At 31.6% G+C, this 21,158-nt stretch overlaps 1 protein-coding gene across 1 annotated transcript in view; it reads right to left on the bottom strand.

The window, feature by feature from the left end:
* The window catches only part of Sol1 (CUB domain-containing protein Sol1), a 1,033,997-nt gene that overhangs the window by 699,064 nt on the left and 313,775 nt on the right, over positions 1-21,158 (bottom strand). The window lies entirely within an intron of this gene.

The following is a 21,158-nucleotide window of genomic DNA, read 5'->3' as shown; positions in this document are numbered from 1 at the left end:
TTCATTTAAGCAAAACGGAACCTCCCTGACGGATAATCAACAAATCCACAAAGCCAAGAAAGACAACACCGTTCTGTCTACCGCTTCGAATCCTTTCTCCGTTTGACGTCGGAATTTTGCATAAACAAACAAGACGCTCGAATCCGACGTGGAAAATTGTCGAGTGGATTATCTGATCATTTTCCGCAAGCACGCCGAAATATGTTTGTTTGCGAGAAAATCTGGTTTCGGGCTTCGGCCAAGATCGGGCAGTGAGCTTTTCGGCTTACAGGTAAGCGGATTTCACGGCTCTAATAAAGCCGTTTGGATGGTCAAAATTAAACTGTCAGTAGGATTCGCCCGTTTATGCAAAGGAACTGTTTAAACATTGGATGCAATCAATGGATACATATATAGGTATGAATAAGAATTGTTTGTATAATTTGTAAATTGTATAGTGAAATATTAATACATTACCACGTAATACATTTTAAGAAACAATTAGATTATGTTAAATATAGCAAAAATAGATTGAGGAATATAAACTCCATGATTACTATTTATTTTTCTAACCAGTCACTAGAGTTCATGTGAAAAATCCTAGTAAATATTAGTATATTTTTGATTAAGTATTACAAACATTCCTAGATTTATGGTCTAAATCCGCGTGATATCAGATCATAACAGGTCAATTGAAAAGTCCCCGGCCTGACACATAGATGGCGCTACTAGAATTATGTTCTACATCCAATACATATGGCTACGTCTATATGTTTTTTAGTTAGCCCTAACCCTCAAAAGCCGCGTGTAGAAATTTGACAGCTGTCGGATCATTAGTTTGTGATAAAAAAAAGTGGATTAAAGGGAATTTCGCGTTTTGATAAAATATTGTTTTTGAAGGGAAAAAATACAGTTTAAGCAGAAATTTGGCTTGATGCCAAGTTTTCGAACACTGTCCCAGGAAATTCAACCATCAAGGATTGGTGTGCTGAGTTTAGATGTGGAGAAATGAGCACCGAAGGCGGTGAACGTAGTGGACGTCCGAAAACGGAGTTAATGATTCGGAGCAGTGTTTGAAGATGATCGAGAGTAATACGGAACAATATCCAAGAACTCGGGTTTTCTTGCATCGTTATGTGACAATGGATGAAACATGGCTCAATCATATCACTCCAAAGTCCAATCGATAGTCATCCGAGTGGACTGCACACGATGAAACCGCTACAAAGCGTGAGATAACCCAACAGTCGGCTGGCAAGGTTATGGCGTCTGTATTTTGGGATGCACATGGGTTAATTTTCATTGATTACCTTGAAAAAGGAAGTATTATCAACTGAGACTATTACATAGCATTATTGGACCGCTGGAAGGACGAAATCGCCGAAAAACGGCCGCGTTGAAGAAAAAGAAATTGCTACCTCATCAAGACTGAAAACGATGACACAAATCCATTAATAGGGCTTCAAATTGCGTCCTCATCCACCGTGTTCTCCAGATCTAGCCCCCAGCGACCATTTCTTATTCTCAGATCTCAAAAAAATGCTAGCTGGAGAGAAATTTTGGTCGAATGAAGAGGTGATCGCCGAAATTGAGGCCTATTTTAAAGCAAAGGACAAATCGTACTACAAAAATGGTATCGAAAAATTGGAGGGTCGCTATAATCAGTGTATCACCCTTGAGGGGAATTATATTGAATAGAAAAAATTGTCAAAATATGTGTTTTACTATGTTAGGCAGGAGACTTTGACTCAATTGATCCGTTAGTTTTTAGTTGACTATATTCTTATTTTCATAGGAATTATAAAGATGCTGGCTTGGTGGTGCAGTGGTAAAGGCGACAAAATGATCCTCCATCTATTGCGATAGTCACGTGTTCGAATTCTTCTGGGGCATGGTCGTAAATTCAAGTTTTTGATAGATTGGAAATAAACGGCTTAGTTGTTATCTTGATTAGTATTTCTGAAATTGACAGTGATTGAATAAAACTTAATGAATGTTGGTTTATGATTCAATACTGGTAATTACCAAGACAGGGTGATGAAGGAGAAAAAAACTAAAGGTGGCTATATAATTAATATACTTTAACTGTAGGAAACTGTGTTATAGAGTGTAAAAGCTTTATTTTCATGTATGTTATGATCCAGAATATACCTGAACGTTTGGTTGAAATGTACGAGGAAACAAATAATACTAAAAGTTTTACAGATATGGCAAATGCATAAAAAAAATTGCGGTTACTAAGAGAATAATAAATAAGAGAGAATAATAAAATAAATTAAGAAATAAGTACAGGAGGTAGTAGCAGAACAAACTAAGGAGAAATACAATAATACCAAAATGATTTTACAAGGAAACATTGCATGGAAGGACACAAGAACTGAGCGTCAAATGTAAATATGTTCTCTAGTGAAAGTAAAATACATTACTCAGATGTGCAATTGTTAATTAAGGGATTAGGCCTTCGGAGGGTACGACTACATAAAAAACGCGCCTAGAACACTATCTATACTAGTATAAAAAAAGCTTCGATAATATATGCTTTGGATGTACTATATTGTTTAAATAAATTATATTCGATAATATTTTTGTTTAAGTGATTTATTTAAGTTATATGTTATATGTCAAATTCAAAACGTACTAACATCCAGAGTTGATGCGGCAACATTGCGTCATCAATTCAGATCATGTGTTGTATGCATTTATTACCTAGACAAATTTCTAAACTATCGAATTTGACAATTGTTTAAGTCAACACCTCACATGGCGTTGTCACCAATATATGTTACGGATCAAAATACATGGTAACGTTTATTATTGAGTGATGAAAACACCTTCTTCATTTCATTTCATTTCATGTTTATTAAACCAAATCTTCTAGCTTTGTAATGCTCTAAGTTAATAATTTATCGCTTATATTCATATTTAAATCTTAAATTAATCTAAAATTAAAAAATTATAATAAAATTATATATATATATATATATATATATATATATATATATATATATATATATATATAATATTATAATATATTCCGATTGGAATTTGAGAAAATTCACTGTTTATTTGGATAAACTTTTTTCGTCTTACCTCACTTGATCGTTGTATATGTTTCCATGGTAAAAATATAAAGAATGACTTTGTTGAAAGTACAGCTCGTTAACTTGGCTTATTGATTGCCAAATGAAATTTCTGAACAATCTTAATCTAGAGCGCCTCGTAGTTACTTAAATATAATCTATATGAGTAGTTCTATCCTACAGTTAAAGTATATTAACTATATAGCCACCTTTAGTTTTTTTGTCTCTCTTGGCTTTGTGGATTTGTTGATTATCTATCAGGGAGTTCCGTTCTGCTTAAATGAATAATGCGTGGCATATAAAAGTCGCTTTCTCTAAATACATCATCAGCAAACATATAGAATAGTTCGAATTAATTCCAATTCGAGAACGTTTCCGATTGGCATTTGAGAAAATTCACTGATTCTTTGGATAAACTTTTTACGTCTTACCTCACAGTGTCGTTGTGTATGTTTCCATGGTAAAAATATAAAGAATTAATTTGTTGGTAACGGTTATTATTGAGTGATGAAAACATCTTCTTCGTTTCATTTCATGTCATGTTTATTAAACCAAATCTTCTAGCTTTGTAATGCGCTAAGTTAATAATTTATCGCTTATATTCATATTTAAATCTTTATATATATATATATATATATATGAATATGTATGTATATAAATTTATTACCGTTTATTTTTTGCTCCATTAGTTTTTCGGTTCTATTCAATTTATCAAACGATCCCAGAAATATTGTTAAATGACGGGACAAGTGAGTATAAAATTCGATAAAGTTGGTCGGCTCCTTTTGAAGACGAGATTTAATCGAAATGATCCATGCAACATTTCGGGTTTACTGTGCATTAAGTCGGATATTAACTGACGTTTTGTGTACGGAATAGTTTCCTCGGAAAGGGATTATGTTGACATCGAGTTGCACAGTATATTTGCTGCTAGACGTTACTGGTCAGGGCAGGTTATATTGCCAGGTTAAAGGCGGAAAATCTTCCTAAAACTCTATAGCGAAATATATTTCCAGGAATTTCAATTAAACGATATGACTGAGAGCGATCACGAGCTTTTCCGTCGATATATCCGTTTTCCGTTTGTATTAAAAGGAAATCGCTTGTATCAAAGAATTGGAAATGGTGAAATATATATTCCCGAAAAAAACTTTTTAGTCTCTACTTGAAAGCAAAGTAGATTTATTTGTACAGTATTTTCTGTAAACTTTCAATGTGTTCACAAACAAATGCTACCGTAATAACAAAAAAAGTAAAATGTTTTCAGCAGAAGGAAAACTAGTTGTTTCATTTTCAAATTATTTAATCTTCTTCAAGGAAATTTCCTTTGAATTAAATACAGTTATGCCCATTCATGATTGTTTTAAAATCATTTCCTTCTAAATTGACGTCGTGTTTATTCATCATTTTCATTACCATTAGCATGTAAAACCAGCCAACATTTTACAATCATTATAAATTTCATCTTTGGGGCATCAGCTCTAACACTGTATTACCTAATCAGGTTATAGCATTTATGCAAGTGCCTGTAATAGCTGAGTATTAAACCGATAAGGACTCTCCTTTTTCATGGGTTTTTGCTATAGTACCCGATATATCAGCCGTAAGATCCAATTGTTACCATCAAAAAAAAATCTTTAACTATATCTTTTTAATTATAGCAGTTCAGTTGAAAATCCTCAACCTGACACATAGATGTCGCTACTATAATTAAATCTACATGTTTTTACTCAGCTCTGGCCCTCCCAAGATGCGTGTATAAATTTGAGAGCTATCGGATTATGAGTTTGTGAATTATAACATTTTGAGTGAAGCAACTTTTGTTATTGTGAAAAAAGTGGATAAGCAGAAATTTCACGTATTGATAAAATATTGCTTTTTGAAAGGAAAAAATACAGTTGCAGCGAAAACTTGGCTTGATGCCGAGTTTTCGGACACTGCTCCAGGAAAATCAACCATCAAGAATTGGTATGTTTAGATCAATCCTTGAATAATGAAAGTGAACGTAAGTTTATACGTGGTGAAATGAGCACCGAAGACGGTGAACGCAGACCAAAAACAACGACGAGTTGATGATTTGGAGCAGTGTTTGAAGATGATCAAGCGTAATAATCTCGAGTTCTTGCGTCGATAAACATGGTTCGATCATTTCACTCCGAAGTTCAATCGACAGTCATCCGTGTGGACTTTAAAGAATGAACCCGCTATAAAGCGCCGGAAAATGCAATAGTCAGCTGGCAAGGTTAGGGCGTCTGTAGTTTGGGATGCGCATGGAATTATTTCCATTGACTACCTTAAAAAAGGAAGACCATCAACAGCGACTATTACATAGACGATATTGGACCGTTTAATGAACGAAATCACCAAAAAACAGCGGCATTTGAAGAAAAAGAAAATGATGCACCGTGTCGCAAGTCAGTGAAAACGATGGCAGAAATCCATGAATTGGGCTTTGAATTGCTTCCTTATTTACCGTATTCTCCAGATCTGGCCCCCAGCAACTATTTCTTGTTGTCAGATCTCAAAAGAATGCTCGCTGGGAAGAAATTTTCGTCGAATGAATAGGTGATCGCCGAAACTGAGACCTATTTGGAGGCAAAGGACAAATCGTACTACAAAAATGGTATCGAAAAGTTGGAGGGTCGCTATAATCAGTGTATCATCCTTGAAGGGAATTATGTTGAATAAGGAAAACTAATTTTGCATAAAAATGTGTTTTATTATGGTAGGCCGGGCACTTTTCAATTGACCTGTTACTGTATTAGTTTTAATTGCTGTGAAAATATTTATTTATAAAGTAGGTAAGGGTTTTCATGCACAAAGAACTTATTTCAACGCTCTCTATAAAAAGGGAAGCAGAAGAAGACAAGACTAAAATAGTTTTCTAGTAGTCCTCCCGTTTCTTCAAGTAACGACATACCTCATTAGAAGAACGCTAAAGAAATCAGAGGAGGATGGTTCAGGTGTTCCCTAACTCGAAAAGTAGAAAGCACATTAGAAAAAAAAGAAGGACACACGTGCTTTGATAGAGCTGTAAAATCAACCCTAACTAGCATACAATACCCCTTTTTTTAACCGACTTCAAAAAAGAGGAAGTTCTATGTAGGGCTCTTTATATTTTTTAATGTATTTTCTCCGATTTGTCCCCTCAATTACCGGTTTTCAAAATTATTTTTTTATTCGAAAGAGTGTACTTGGTACCATTGGAACCAAGTTAGGATTTGATGAGGAGTTGGCGGGGGGTCGAGGTGATCGAGGGAAAACCTCAAATTTCGAAGGCAGGTATAATATTTTCATATATTTTTCATCTAATTCATAATGCTATTGCCGAACTGATCAGTGTCGAAAAATCAGCAGTAATTCAGTGTAAAAGTCACTCAGTTTGCTTTTTAAGCACTAACTATATCATACGAGACGTCGTAGAAATGCTATAGACAACTATTTCTATGGAATAGTGGTTAGAACGTTGAGCTCAAACGCGGGGGTCGCGGATTCGATTCACAACATTCAAATTCTTTGATACAACGATTTTTCTAGTTCGATAGAAATATTTGTCAAATCGCCTAGACTACATAGTGGACACCAGGGCCTGAAACGTTCCTTATTTTCAAGAATTGTTTCTTTATTCCTAGTTATCCTTGTATGGGGATTTTTATTTCTTGCTATTTTTCTCGACCACAAAAATTTTACCCTAAATTTTCCTATTCACTTTTCTTTTATATAATATAAATTTAAAATATAATTGGCTGCTTTGGTTGGCGCATTGTCAATGCGACAGGACGGTCCCCTTATTGTTGCGATTGTCGTGACTTCGAATCCAGCTGGGACATGGTCGTTTGTTTATAATTAAGATTGTTCTTAATAATCGAAACGAAAGAGAATTTTTAAATATTCAGCATAATGTTATAGCACAATGAATAGTGGTGGAATTATTTGATGGTTCTTCCATCTATCAACTTAACAATTCCCCCGTACACTGAATATCTAGACTGGCAGGTAAATTAAGATAAATTAGAAGTGAAAACAATGTAAAAATTAAAGCTAAAAACTCTTAGAGGTTTTATATATTTTTATAATATTTTTAAAAAATTTCGCGCATAATATCGCTCATAAATTCGAGCTAAGTTTTTAAGAATTCACTGCACTTATCGAACAGAAATATATATTCGTCATTTTTTTTGTCACATATTTGTCACATTTCAGTATATTGGGAACTTGCATGTTTTTTGATCATAAATATGCATTCGGTGAAAATGCATTATGTATTAATGTTAAACAACCCAGCCTAACTGCTAAGTTCGCTGGTCTTGGCATTTTGCTATATGAAGCAACAGTTTTTCATTAAGCATTCGATGTATACAGACACTAATCAAGATAAGTTCAAAAGCCTATTGTTTAGATATATTACTGTTTGTTTTTAGAATATCTCCATCACACTATTGGAAAATTATGGTCATATTGGTGACACTGTGTTATATCTCTTCAAGCGATCTATATCTCGCCAAGCAAAGGAGAATAATTTTTGTAGCGTAACGTGACTGAGTCCACGCCCAGCTCAAAATCATTTCCAAAAAAAGCAACAGGTAGTTCAGGATAGCCATCCACATCAACATAGTAAGTCGTCGATATCGAATATACTAAGATCAGGAATTTATAGTGTATTGCAAGCCGCTAAATCCAAACGAAACTGCTACTGAAGGTGTTTACCGACGTTATTTAAAGAAACTGAATGACATATTATCTGGTGTTGTTATAAAACGCCTCAATATTGCATCCTTCTAATATTTCGGTTTCGGGTTTGTGTCTTTTATGTTTTCGAAGTATACGTTTATGATATGGTATATAGATACTAATCTTTGCATTCAGTCTTGGTCATCTCTTTCGAATTTGAATGTTTTTTTATATTTATCTCCACCTGTGCAAAGACAGTGTGTCAACTTTACTATCTTCACTTTCAAAAATTATTTTTACTCTGGTTTCCTCTTGAATGTACAAGTATATCAATGTTCTGGTCGCTATTATGTACTGATGAGAAAAACCACTGTAAAGTAACGACAAAGCTTTTTTTGAGACTTATATTTCGCTCATATTTTTTTATCGTTTACTGAAAATCATATTATACATTTTGTTAATAATTTTTGGATAAGTGTATATTACCATACAGTCATTTCAGTCAGTCAGTTAATGCAGACCACGTTTAAATTTATAACGCCAATTTTATACGGCTCCAAATACCTGAAATTTCAATTTTTGAAATATAAAGCATTTATCCTAAAGAGTGCTTTCTTGTTTCAAATGGTAATAACAAAGTGAGTCACCGAAAAAAATATTTAGAAGCACAACCTATTGAACTACCCTTGTATATAAATATAAAACATAGCTTCTTCTCAATTATCAACTTTTAAAAATTAACTAAGATATAAATGCTGGAGGGTTACATTTATCTTTAAAAGTACTCGATTTACTTGATATAATAAACCAGAATGTAAAATAAAAAATGAAAGTGAAAAGTAAAAACCATAAAAAATATGGTAATGCGGCAACATCAGGCTGTAATGGTATACATGTCCAGTTAATATGTCATAAAGGATAACGACGGGGTAAATTGGAATCGTTAGAATGGGAAGACAAAAAATATATACAAAAAGGGTACGGATATTAAAGAACTCCCGTGTTGCGATTTTAAAACGATCTATAAATTAAAGATAGGAACAATTATACTAAATCTACATTCACACGCATTTCAATTGTACGAGATAAATCATGGAAATTGATATATAAATAAACTGGTTTAATATGGAACGATATCTCTCGATGTAATCCAACAGCTGTCGGAAACTGGTCGTCTATTATGACATATTGTATCGCTACAAATCTCTGCAATATTTTCCTCTGAGACCGTTCTTTATTCGACCGGATTTGATACAAGTATTGCCTGCTTGTTTTCAAAATCCGTCCAATACGGGATTAGGATAGTGCAGGAATAGTGTGTGTAATAACGGTGCGCTAGCAAGTGAGCTGTAAATACTAGATTACGGTTGGTATTCTTGTTTTATATGTCTCACTGCAAATTGCACGTAAGCTTTGTTTTGTTAAACATTTTTAAACAGTAATGTATCAGTAATTATACCAGGATTAATTTAGTTATGTTTAGTTTATGCCATAACAAAAATGTCGAAGAATGTGTAGCATCTATATTTTATGAATAATATGGTAAAAGCTTTTTAGAATTTATCCAAAATAGCGATTAACTGATTTGAAATAGTGTCATCAAGATGTATAATATATTGTCTATTGCAGTTTGTGAATTCGTTTTAATTCATTTGAAATTGAATGTCGACTGTTTAGTAATTGACTACTTTTTAGTATTGACTGTTTCAGTTGCTGTTTTTAGTTCGACTGATTTTATTACTTTTTACTAGTGACTGTTTCAATCTACTGTTTTCAGTCAATATATTCGGTCCGACCGTTTTTATTACTATTCACTATTGAGTGTTTCAGTCGTGTATCGCATGGAAAGGTTTGAAAATCATTAGTTTATTAACTCATAAGCTATCTTAAAGCAATTTGAGAAAGTTTGAGCTGAATTTTCGTCCAGTAAGTTTTGCAATTCATTGTTTTCGAAAGTTGATACTTCTTCATCCTTTTCTGGGATATGAAACAACAGCAATTCCACAAGATGCTGCTAATGGCAGTATTTGATGCGTTTCAGTATTAGATATCTTGAAATTATAAAATCAAAGTAACAAATATCGCAATTTCGAGCATTTCGTGATTAGCGTATGTTTATACAAAATAACTCAATAATACTAAATAAAAAACAATTATTTCAGAAAGATAAATGTTAAATCTAGTGTTGGGAACTACCGACAGAAATCGACTATCGACTGTTTAGTAAATGACTATTTTTTACTATCGACTGTTTCAGTCGCTATTTTTGATCCGACTGATTTTGTTACTATTTACTATTATCGACTGTTTCAGGGGTGCACTTTTAGGTTTATTTTAGGTTTTTTTATTTTAGGTTCTACTAGTTTCATTCGAGTGATTTTTAATATTCTGGCTGTCATCCTAGCCGCGGACCTTTACAAAAATATGTCGAATTTAGGCTTATATAGATTTATATGTATAATATCTAGTTTTATGATTTTTTGGTAGTTTGCTTATAAATAACAATATATTGTATATTAATTTATATTCGCAGCGTTTTGGAACAATAGTTTTCAAGATTGTTAATGTAATAGAGTAAAAATTGTCAATAATAAGTAGTAAAATACTTTTGACTGTTTTTATGGCAATAATAGATAACTTTTTTTAATGACTTTTTGGTTGCTATCTAACTCTCTCGATTTTTGTTCAATTCTTTTGATTGTCAAAACTTTTTTCCTAAACTCTTGAAAACAAAATTTAGATTCGAAAGGTTCCAGTAATTGAAACGATTCGAAAAGATTGAAAGAAGTGTTTACAGTAGCAGCTTCGTAAAAAATATTATCCGCAAAGAGGTGGTAAACTTTAATCAATATTTATAGTAAATATTAAATATAAATATATACATTTTCTGGTAGGAATGATGGTCACGACAATTTCTAGTCAAGATTGATTTTATCAGCAGGTATGGTAAGGCAGAGAAATCTCATCATGGGAGAAAAGCTGAACATGTATATTGTATTTTTGGATAGTGATTAAAAATATTTTCGTATAATAATAAATAAATCATGTACTTTATTTAAAAAAGCCATAATAGTTATTGTGCGATCATTATTTAATTATGTCATGAATTAGTTTTTTTCAATGCTTAGGTATATGTTTAATTTTTATATAGTATTTATTTATATTATTAGTTATTGTACGTGTTTAATTTTTAGGCTTTGTTTAAGGTCTATTATATTATCTATATTTATTATAACATGTTATTTGAAAATAGCAATTAACATATTAAAATACGATAAAACATTTGTGGTTTTATTATTCCATTCCTTTTTACAGATCCACAGAACATATATCAAAGTAATTCTACTTCCGTTAAAATGAAATTATTTTTGCATCTTAATAATATTTATAATTATGTTTTTCCTTTTCTATTTTAAATTTAGTAGGTGAAGGAATATGTACATTTGCTACATTTATACTATCGTTGGAAAATATAATCATATTTAAAATTAACTGATCCAAGCAGTTATCTCCGTCCTTACCTCTCTCGCAAGTGATACAGGAAAGAATTCGTACATCTTCATTCATTCTGACATCACGAATGGAAAAAATAGCAGAACCGTGCATTTGACTGAAACTAATAATTATTATTTTCAGTCGCTAGTTTTTTGATTATCGACCGTTTCGACAGTTTTCAGTCGATAGTTCCCAACGCTAGTTTTAATATTGTCTCATATTTATTAATTTCCCTTCGCATTTTATTCTAGTTAAAAAGACATACAATTCTGTCTGATACGTTCGAACATATAACCGCCTGCAAAAGTCGTCCGGTTGACAAATGTCTCTAAAATTCTTCAAAGTTTAATGATAATAGGAGGCTATAAAACGTCAGATATTGTTTTGGCGCTTTGCTTGTTTTGACAATTTTCAAATCGCGGCTCAATATTTGTGATCACTCTCGTTGAAAATACTGAGGCCAATAAATAGGGCGTTAGGAACAGATTACTTCACTAAACAATAATTTCGAATGGGGGTGATTGCGAACTCGAGCTAATGGGGTCTAATGCATTGGAGAAGTAATTATTGATAATATTATATATTAAGCTTCTGGAGTTTTTGTTAGAAATATTTTAATTGTGTTGCAGCTGATATATGAATAAAATTGTTCAAAATAAGAAAAACAATATAATTTTGAATGCACCGGACAGAATGTCTGTACATATATATATTATGTTCCATTCAACATTAAATTTATGAAATATATAAAAACAGTGTGTAATTTTTCCAATATAAACGTAATTTCATAGAAATATTTCAGAAGTAATTTTTAGTATGAAAAATATCCGTAGAAAATTTTGGGATATGCAGCTCTTTTATTTATATTAGTAGTACCTTCAAACATTCTAGGATTTATGACACACATATATATATATATATATATATATATATATATATATATATATATATATATATATATATATATATATATATACATATGTATATATATATATATATATATATATATATATATATACATAACAGTATATAAAAATTAAGTAAGATATATTATTTCATTTTGTGTATAGGTAAATATAAATGAAATGTTTAATTGCGTTTTATATAATTTACTTTTTTAGAGATAGGCCCGAAAAAATATGCACATTAGATCAGGTGGCCGAATAAAATGTGCACAGATTGTAACATCTTGCTCCTTATCACTGCATATTCAATCAAATTAAAATAATTATGACAATAAACTTGCAGGTCGAGAACGAAATACAAGCTGGAACTATTTGGATATGCGGGAAGGACTATCTACAATAACACCCTTCGGTTTTAATGAACCCTATGATATTGACAAATAGTGGCATGGTGAACTAATTCTGGATTAGAAATTAGAGCTTATGGACTTGAATAATGGCTCAGAATTGGATCATGATCCAATGCTGACAATATCAAGATAGGGTGATGAAAGTGAAATCAACTAAGTAGGTAGGTACATAATTAATATAAGATAACTATAGAAGTATATGTGAAGGCTGAGTCTGAATGATTTATGAGTATAAATATATGTGTGATTTTTTAAAATATATGAGCATTTGGTTAAAATGTGCTAGGAGTGAACTAACAATTTTGCAGATATTGCAAATTCATTATAGAAAGTATGAAAACTGTAACACAAGTAATAACAGAAAGAGCTAAGGAAAAATACAGTAATATCAGAGTAATTAGACAAGAAAACACAGCAAGAATGGAAAAAAGAACTAAACATAAACAGGTAAATATGCTCTCTAATGAAAATAAAATACGGTACGTGGATATATAATTGTTGATTAAATGGATTAGAGGTTTCGGGATACCGTATGTGGTGTAGAAAAGAATTCAAATTAAATATAATAAAATAACTCTAAGCAAAAAACTAGTGTGACTGTTTAATTAATTGTAGTTTAAGTTATCCGACAACATACGCATTGGACACCTAACATATGCAATGGAATGTTCTTATATATCAATATATATATATATATATATATATATATATATATATCGTTGAGTTGAGTTTTCGTCCAATAAATCTTGCAATTCAATGTCTTCAACGTTTTTGGTCTTCCTGACCGTCCATTATCATTGACATCAAAATTTTAAATTTTGAATAATTGAAGAATAACTCAATAATAAGACATTTTTTTTAATGTAAATTTATTCCAAAACAATTGTCACGTATGTCATAGTGTATTGTCAATTTAAATTGTTGTGAATATTGAAAATATAAATAAAATATAAACCGCGGTACTAGCTTTGGTTGCAATTGAAATAAATCCGTAAAATTAATAATATTATCACTCTCAAATAAAACAAACAATTTAATTATGTTAAATCCACTTGACTAAATGTAAAATTATACGTTTGCTTGCATTATTATTCAATTAAACATATATTAGCGACATTATTTTCCCCCAATTTACATATTATTTATTTTATACATTTACTATAATTGAATACTGCAATTGCAGAAGTGTGCCAATTGCTTTAAAGGTATATTTAATAGGAGATATTTTTATACATTAGCTGATTTCCTTTGCCTTTAATTATATTATTTAAATATTTCTGAAATATAAAAGAAATATTGCGTAAAAGAAATTTCATAAGAAAAAAAGAAAACCAGTTCCTTTAGAGCAGACAATATCAAAACCTTGTAAATACAAGACGAAATGAGGCAAGATGGTAATTTGAGCCCAATCCTGTTAATAATATTAAAGCACGAATTAGTAAAGAAATGTCAAATAGACGAAACAGGACTACGTATAGGGTATGTAATTACACGGAGAAATATTGGTAGAAGCATTTGCAGATGATGAAACAATAACAGGTAATACCACAAAATTCCACAGAAAATTTTAAATAGATGGAAAATGATACCAACAGAATAGAAAATAATAGTGAATAAAAATAAAACTAATCTCATGGTGATGAAAGGTTCAGGGGTAATAAATGTTGATCCAACCAAATTGATCATATAAAAATAGAACATATAAATGAATTTAAATATCTAGGTATATAAATTGAAAGTAGTAAATAACTGAGTTGAAAAGATAATGAATTCGTAGCTCTATAGAACTAGCAAATTCATTAGTAAAAATAAAATATCAATAAAAAATAAAATTGACGCGTGCAACTAAATTTACAAGCCAACTCTTATATTCGGTTGCGAGACGTGGTTATTGTTAAGGAGAGGTAATAGTAAATAAATACCTCAGAAGTGTTAGAGATGGTAAGGATGAAAAGTAAAGAAATAAGACGAAACTCAATTTCTGGGAACACTTAGGAGCAAGTAGATTAGTTGTGATTTTGATTATTATTTGTAAACCTGCTCATATACCGTAGATTTTAAATTGACACTTTTAATATTGACAGCTTTCTATACTGGAATAGATTCATTCATATTTTCGTATCTGTTTTACTTTCTAAATTAGAAAAAATTATATGTCATGTGTATATACAATTGTGCCATATGATAAATATAAATATTTTCTCTTCTTCTTTTATCTATCAGCAATTCAATGTTTATAGTCACCATAAATTTCGAAAAGTGTTTAGTGGGCTTCAGAAACTGGTTTCAAAACAGAAAATGCAATTTTGTGCGTTTGTGCGTGCAATAACTCAATAATCCTAATAGATAAATTACTAATTTATGTAGAAAAATTAATATAGTCGTTATGACAGGTCAAGACGTGGTGAAATAAGCACCGAATTCGGTGAACGCAGTGGACGCCGTAAAGAGGTTGTTGCCGAAGAAAACATTAAAAAATCCACAAAATTATTTTGAATGAACCTAAATTGAAATTGATTGAAATAGCAGACACAGTAAAGATATCAACTGAACGTGTATATCATATCATTCACAAATATTTTTAACACCGACGAGTTAATGATTCGGAGCAGTGTTTGAACGCACGCGTAATAAACTCAAGTTTTTGCGTCGATATATGACAATGGATGAAACATGGCTCCATCATTTCACTTCGAAGTCCAATCGACAGTCATCTGAGTGGACTGCACACAATGAACCTGCTACAAAGCGTGAGAAAATGCAATAGTCAGCTGGAAAGGTTATGGCGTCTTTATTTTGGGATGCGCATGGAATAATTTTCATTGAGTATCTTGGAAAAGGAAGGACCATCAACAGCGATTGTTACATAGTGTTATTGGACCATTTGAAGGACGAAATCGCCGAAAAATGGCCGCATTTGAAGAAAAAAAGTGCTGGTTCACCAAAACAATGCACCATGTTACAAGTCAGTGAAAATATTGGAAAAACCATGAATTGGGCTTCGAATTTCTCCCTCATCCACCGTATTCTCCAGATCTGGACTCCAGCGACTATTTCCTCTACTTAGATCTTAAAAGAATGCTCGCTGGGAAGAAATTTTCGTCGAATGGAGAGGCCGAAACTGAGGCCTATTTTGAAGGTCAAATCGTACTACCAAAATGGTATCGAAAAGTTGGAGGGTCTCTATAATCAGTGTATCGTACTTGAAGGGTATTATGTTGAATAAAAAAAACTAATTTTGCCAAAAAAAAATTTGTTTTTCTATATTAGCCTGGCGACTTTTCAATTGACCTGTTAATAGATGGGTCGACCTAATATATTTTTACATTTCCAATTTCTGGAATTTCTACTTATATATCTGTAATATTATAATACGCTAGTGTTCTTATATCTTCCACATCTCTAAAATCAACTAATACCAACTCGATAAAAAATGTATCTACTATCTCAAAGCAATCTCAAGAAGAAAAAGTTTAGGTTTAGCCCGGGATTACCACCCACATCGGCATCGAATTCATGGTTTGTCGTCGTTCGTTCGACATGGTACCGCCATATTGCCAGAAATATAGAAAAACTTGTAAAAATTATAGAAAATATTTTCATTTATATATATTGTACCAACTTTTCTCATCAGAGTAAAAATATGTTCAGAATACATGGAAGTATTTTATATGTTTTCCCGACATAATCCTATTTATGAATATAAACCCTGTAATAGTTTTCCTAATGGTAAACATACTCTGTATCTATAATTTGGATTTCCGAAGAATTCTTACTTTAGTTCACTAATTTTTATTGTGTTTTTTTGAACCTTAATATCGACGTGATATTCATAAAAATATATTTTTTGTTCTACAAATCCAGTCTTTCTGATGATTTTTTCATCCGATTAGTTCAAAAGATCACAATACTAAATTGGAGGTAATATACGGATAATTCGTTTTGAATATCAATAAGTTGACGCTTTCTCTATCGAAAAACGCTTTTCACATCGTGGTAGTAAATTCCCTCAATACTTTAACCATTTTCGATTCATTGTTGTGGAATGCGATACCCACTACGGACACATAGGCCTATAAATTAGATCTAAAGATTTTTTTAAATTTGAAGCTTTATTGTGAAAAATTGGTAAAAAATACAAGGTTTTATTCAAAGTATTGTATATCGATGACTATAGGTATAGTCCAGTGATTACTTAATTAGCTTTTAACAGTTGATAGTATACAGAACATTAAATACAGAGCATTAACTTAGAGCCCTGAAAGTCGTTGCATGTATTCGTCTTTGTAGTTAATGTGGATGTATGACCAGGTGGGCCCCATAATATTTTCTCTCTGAATTATCGCAATAGGTCCGCTTTTCATCACCAGTACAATACGATACGATGTAAAAAACCTTTCGTTTTCGTCCTTAAATACTTTTTCGTTGAAGCAGATTTTCACATGTGATTAAACGCCTTTAAATATCGCTTCAATTCATACAGTATAATATGATTCCCATCTGTCATTCATTATTCAACCGCCCCCCGAACAATTCTTCTTATATTTTACTTTACTATCATCATGCCTCGTCTTAATTTTTTTTCTTAAAATCATCATTTTTAAAACGTGTGTAATATTTACACAGCATTCGATAACCTACAGCCTCCATGCTTTCAAATTGAAGAAAATATAAATCTTCGCGCAAATAAGATTTACACATAAAACAAATTTTAAAATTTTCGAGTCATTGAAAATATTTTTATTCACACTTCGACGAAACAGGCTGTTAATGAGTATAATTTAATATTAATATAGTATTGACGTATTGAATTCCATAGAAAGTATTTGAAAGACTTAGTAATTTGGTCCAGTTATTTAAACCAGAATATAATGCAGCAAAAACTGAAAATTTAATGAGTTTCAACATGTTGCTTTAACGATTAAAGCTAATTATATATTATGTCGTATATTATATTCATGTTGTATGCGATATTTATGATCAGAGTAAAGGCTTTCACTAGACTTACAATGAACATCAGGAGAAAAACGCCACTGCTACAAGTGTCAATACTCTAGTCGTGTTCGTTTTGCTCTTTGTCCTCTCATTGTCGGTGCACCCTCGGTCCGCTACTCTCCAAACACGCCATAACGAACGTAAAACAGACTCGACCGACAGACGACAAATTTGCGGCCTTCCATTCACGTCATTAAGACCGGCGCTTTGTAAACAATGCCAGCCGTTTGCCACGTTCTATTACAGCTTGCCGTAGTTATGCTGGATTCCCTGGGTCCTCGTCTCCCAAATGATATTTGCGCTCGGTTACAACTGGATTTGTGTCTTTTTTGCGATTGTGAGCCTTTGACCCTTTCTTTAGAAGAAATGCGAATTTTAAATATACCTGGAAACTGATATTGTTAGTCTTTTCGTGGAAATAAGAGGTTAATTGAAAAGTCCCCGGCCTACCATAGTAAAACGCATTTTTTTTTGGCAAAATTAGTTTTTTCTATTCAACATATTTCCTTTCAAGGATGATACATTGATTATAGCGACCCTTCAACTTTTCGATTGCATTTTTGTAGTACGATTTATCCTTTGCTTCAAAATAGGCCTCAGTTTCAGCGATCACCTATTCATTCGACGAAAATTTCTTCCCAGAGAGCATTCTTTTGAGATCTGTGAACAGGAAATAGCTGCTGGAGGTGAGATCTGGAAAATACGGTGGATGAGGAAGCAACTCGAAGCCCAATTCATGGATTTTTCCCATCGTTTTCAATAACTTGTGACACGGTGCATTTTCTTGGTGAAGCAGCACTTTTTTTTGAAGTTTGAATTTTTTGCATCAACTATTTTTTTTTCTTCAACTAGATATCATTTTTCAACGCGTGAAATTCCGTTTGATCCATTTTTTTCACAATAACAAAAGTTGCTTCACTCAAAATGCTATAAATCACAAACTAATGATCCGACAGCCCTCAAATTTTTAAAGGCATCTTTTGAGGGTTAGGACTAATTAAAAAACATATGGATTTAATTCTAAATTAGCGCCCTCTATGTGACAGATCGGGGAGTTTTCAATTAACCTGTTAGTACCTATTAAATATAGGTATATATAAAATATAGGTTTTTTGATAATATTTAAGAGTTTTATTTTAATGTATTAAAGCTTATCTGGACTGGACCTATTACTCCTCGGAATTAAGCCTACCAACTGATGAATGGCTAACTTGGAGATGATCCTAAAAGACATCCGGCCTTACCCAACCAGGCTACTGGCGTGACCCAGGGGATTTCTGTTTTCCGATTGCCTCTTGGGCAATCACAATTACAAGCGAACGCAAATGCTACAGACCATGCCCCAGCAGGATTCGATTCAGCGACTATCGTTACAGTAGAAGAAACATCCTATTGCCTTGATCACTGCGCCAACCAAACTTGAAATAAATGTTCTTATGCGAAAATAAAAGATTCAGAACTAAATGATTATAATAACTATAGTTTGCTAATTCCTATTCAACTTACGAATCCACAAATAACGCCCGATAAGCTTTGGTGTTCTTATGCGAAAATAACAGATTCAGAACTAAATGATTATAATAACTATAGTTTGCTAATTCGTATTCAACTTACGAATCCACAAATAACGCCCGATAAGCTTTGGTGTTTTAATGCAGTCTCGTTTTTAATTATACACTAAATATCGCAGCAAAGCTTCTGGCCTAATTTAGCACCGGTGATTCGTATAGATTATCACTAAATTGAAAAAATGTTTGGAAAACATAACTTTGAGCCTATTGGGGGGATTAAAACTGGATTAAAGCATGTCTAAATGTAATTCCAGAACGTATATTAAATAACTACTTCAAAGATTGAAAAAAACGTTAACACAAATATATTGTATACAATGTGGATTCATTTAAAGTGGAGACCGTATGTTGGAAACAAAAACTTTGCATTGTATTTGATAAGGTATTATGGAAGATGAATCCAATGAAAATAAATTCAAACATCTGAACATTCCATCAATAAACCCATTATTGCTATTGATTTTTGATGGTTTGATGGTAAACCGCCACTTATTTCAATTGGTATATTTATGAGTACTTTACCAGCAAATACTACATCTCTAAGTTGTCTCAATTTCTATATAATTAAAGAACATAAAGGGTCTCCATAATTTTGACAAAACTTTTATTCCTTGCTGAATAAGTTTTCTTCATATGAGAAGTCGTAAAAACATCTTAGGCAACTGCTTCTAAGGTGTAACGACTAAAAAGCTCAGCTCACACGCGGAGATCGCGGGTTCTATTTCCGGCAGTTTGGTTAGGATATTTATCAAAACTCTTAGGCGATGTAGTGGATCCCTGGGTCTCGAGCGTTCCTTATTGTCAATTGTTGTTTCTTTGTTCCTATTTTTCCTCATACGTAATACTTGATAAAATAATGTAATTCACTGAATAAATATATAACACTAAAAAGAGAAAAAAAATTATTTTTAACAAAAAAATTGAACTGAGTTCAAAAAATAAATAAAGAGCTCACTAAAAATTAAAGTATTATCAAAGTTAGAATTTTAACACAAAGAAAAACGTTTTAAAATAAAATGTGTACATGATAATCGTAATAACTAAATAACAATAAACAAAAACCTTATTTAACCTATCTACTACGCGTATTTCATATTCTACTTTATACACACAAATTAGCTTAATACCTACCTAAACTTATTTATGTATTTACAATATTATTTTAACTACTACCAACTGACTTTGAAGTCGGTGCCTAGTCCAAAGAATACAATAAACAATAATAAAATTTTGTGACATACACAAAATTAAATTACCAACAAAACAAAACCATATTAATATATTTGTTGTTTGATAATGTATCGGTTGTAAGATGAAATGATGAAATGAAAGCGAACAATGCACGGAAAATATCGAAAATTGTTTAAAATATAACAATAGCATGATAATACATAGGTGTTCAAAATAGATGATATAACAAGTAAAAATTCAATAAAATACCATTGAGAAAAAGATAAGGAAACAATACTAACAAAAGATAATATTTAAAAGATAAATTTAAAAAATTAATTTCACCAGAATAAACTTATAAACCCTTAGATCGACAAAGATAATCCGATAAAGTCATACTTGATAAAATAAACTCGAATATATATTTACCAAAACATATTACAAACAAACATACATACAATTTATAAACCCAAATATATTTCAAAATTATAATTTAATTCAACGACAATATAATTTGGTATGAAATTGTAGAAGACAACCAAGGTATGTTATGGATTAATTAATTATGATTATGTGTTAGATACTAGAGATAACAATAAAGGTTTGAAAATAAAATATAAAAATTATCAAGTTTATTATGTGAAAGATTCAATGAATGATTCATAAAAAAATAATATAACAATTCGTAGAACATAGATAATTTAGAGTTAGATAGAGTATATTTTATTTTTCATAAGCTAAAATACACCAATTCTTATTCAATGAATTTCAACGGATTGAAATAATATTGAACCACCAAAATCCAACCGAATTAACGCTGTCAGAACAAATATTAAGTTAATTAAAAACGGACAAATGAATATTCCATAGCGGGTATATATT

Source organism: Rhynchophorus ferrugineus, unplaced genomic scaffold, assembly GCF_030347505.1.
Source record: "Rhynchophorus ferrugineus isolate W39M unplaced genomic scaffold, kcgeb_rfMv2 rfM1, whole genome shotgun sequence".
Lineage (NCBI taxonomy): Eukaryota > Metazoa > Arthropoda > Insecta > Coleoptera > Curculionidae > Rhynchophorus > Rhynchophorus ferrugineus.
Note: the sequence above shows the minus strand (reverse complement) of the source record. Positions and strands in the feature narration are given on the sequence as shown.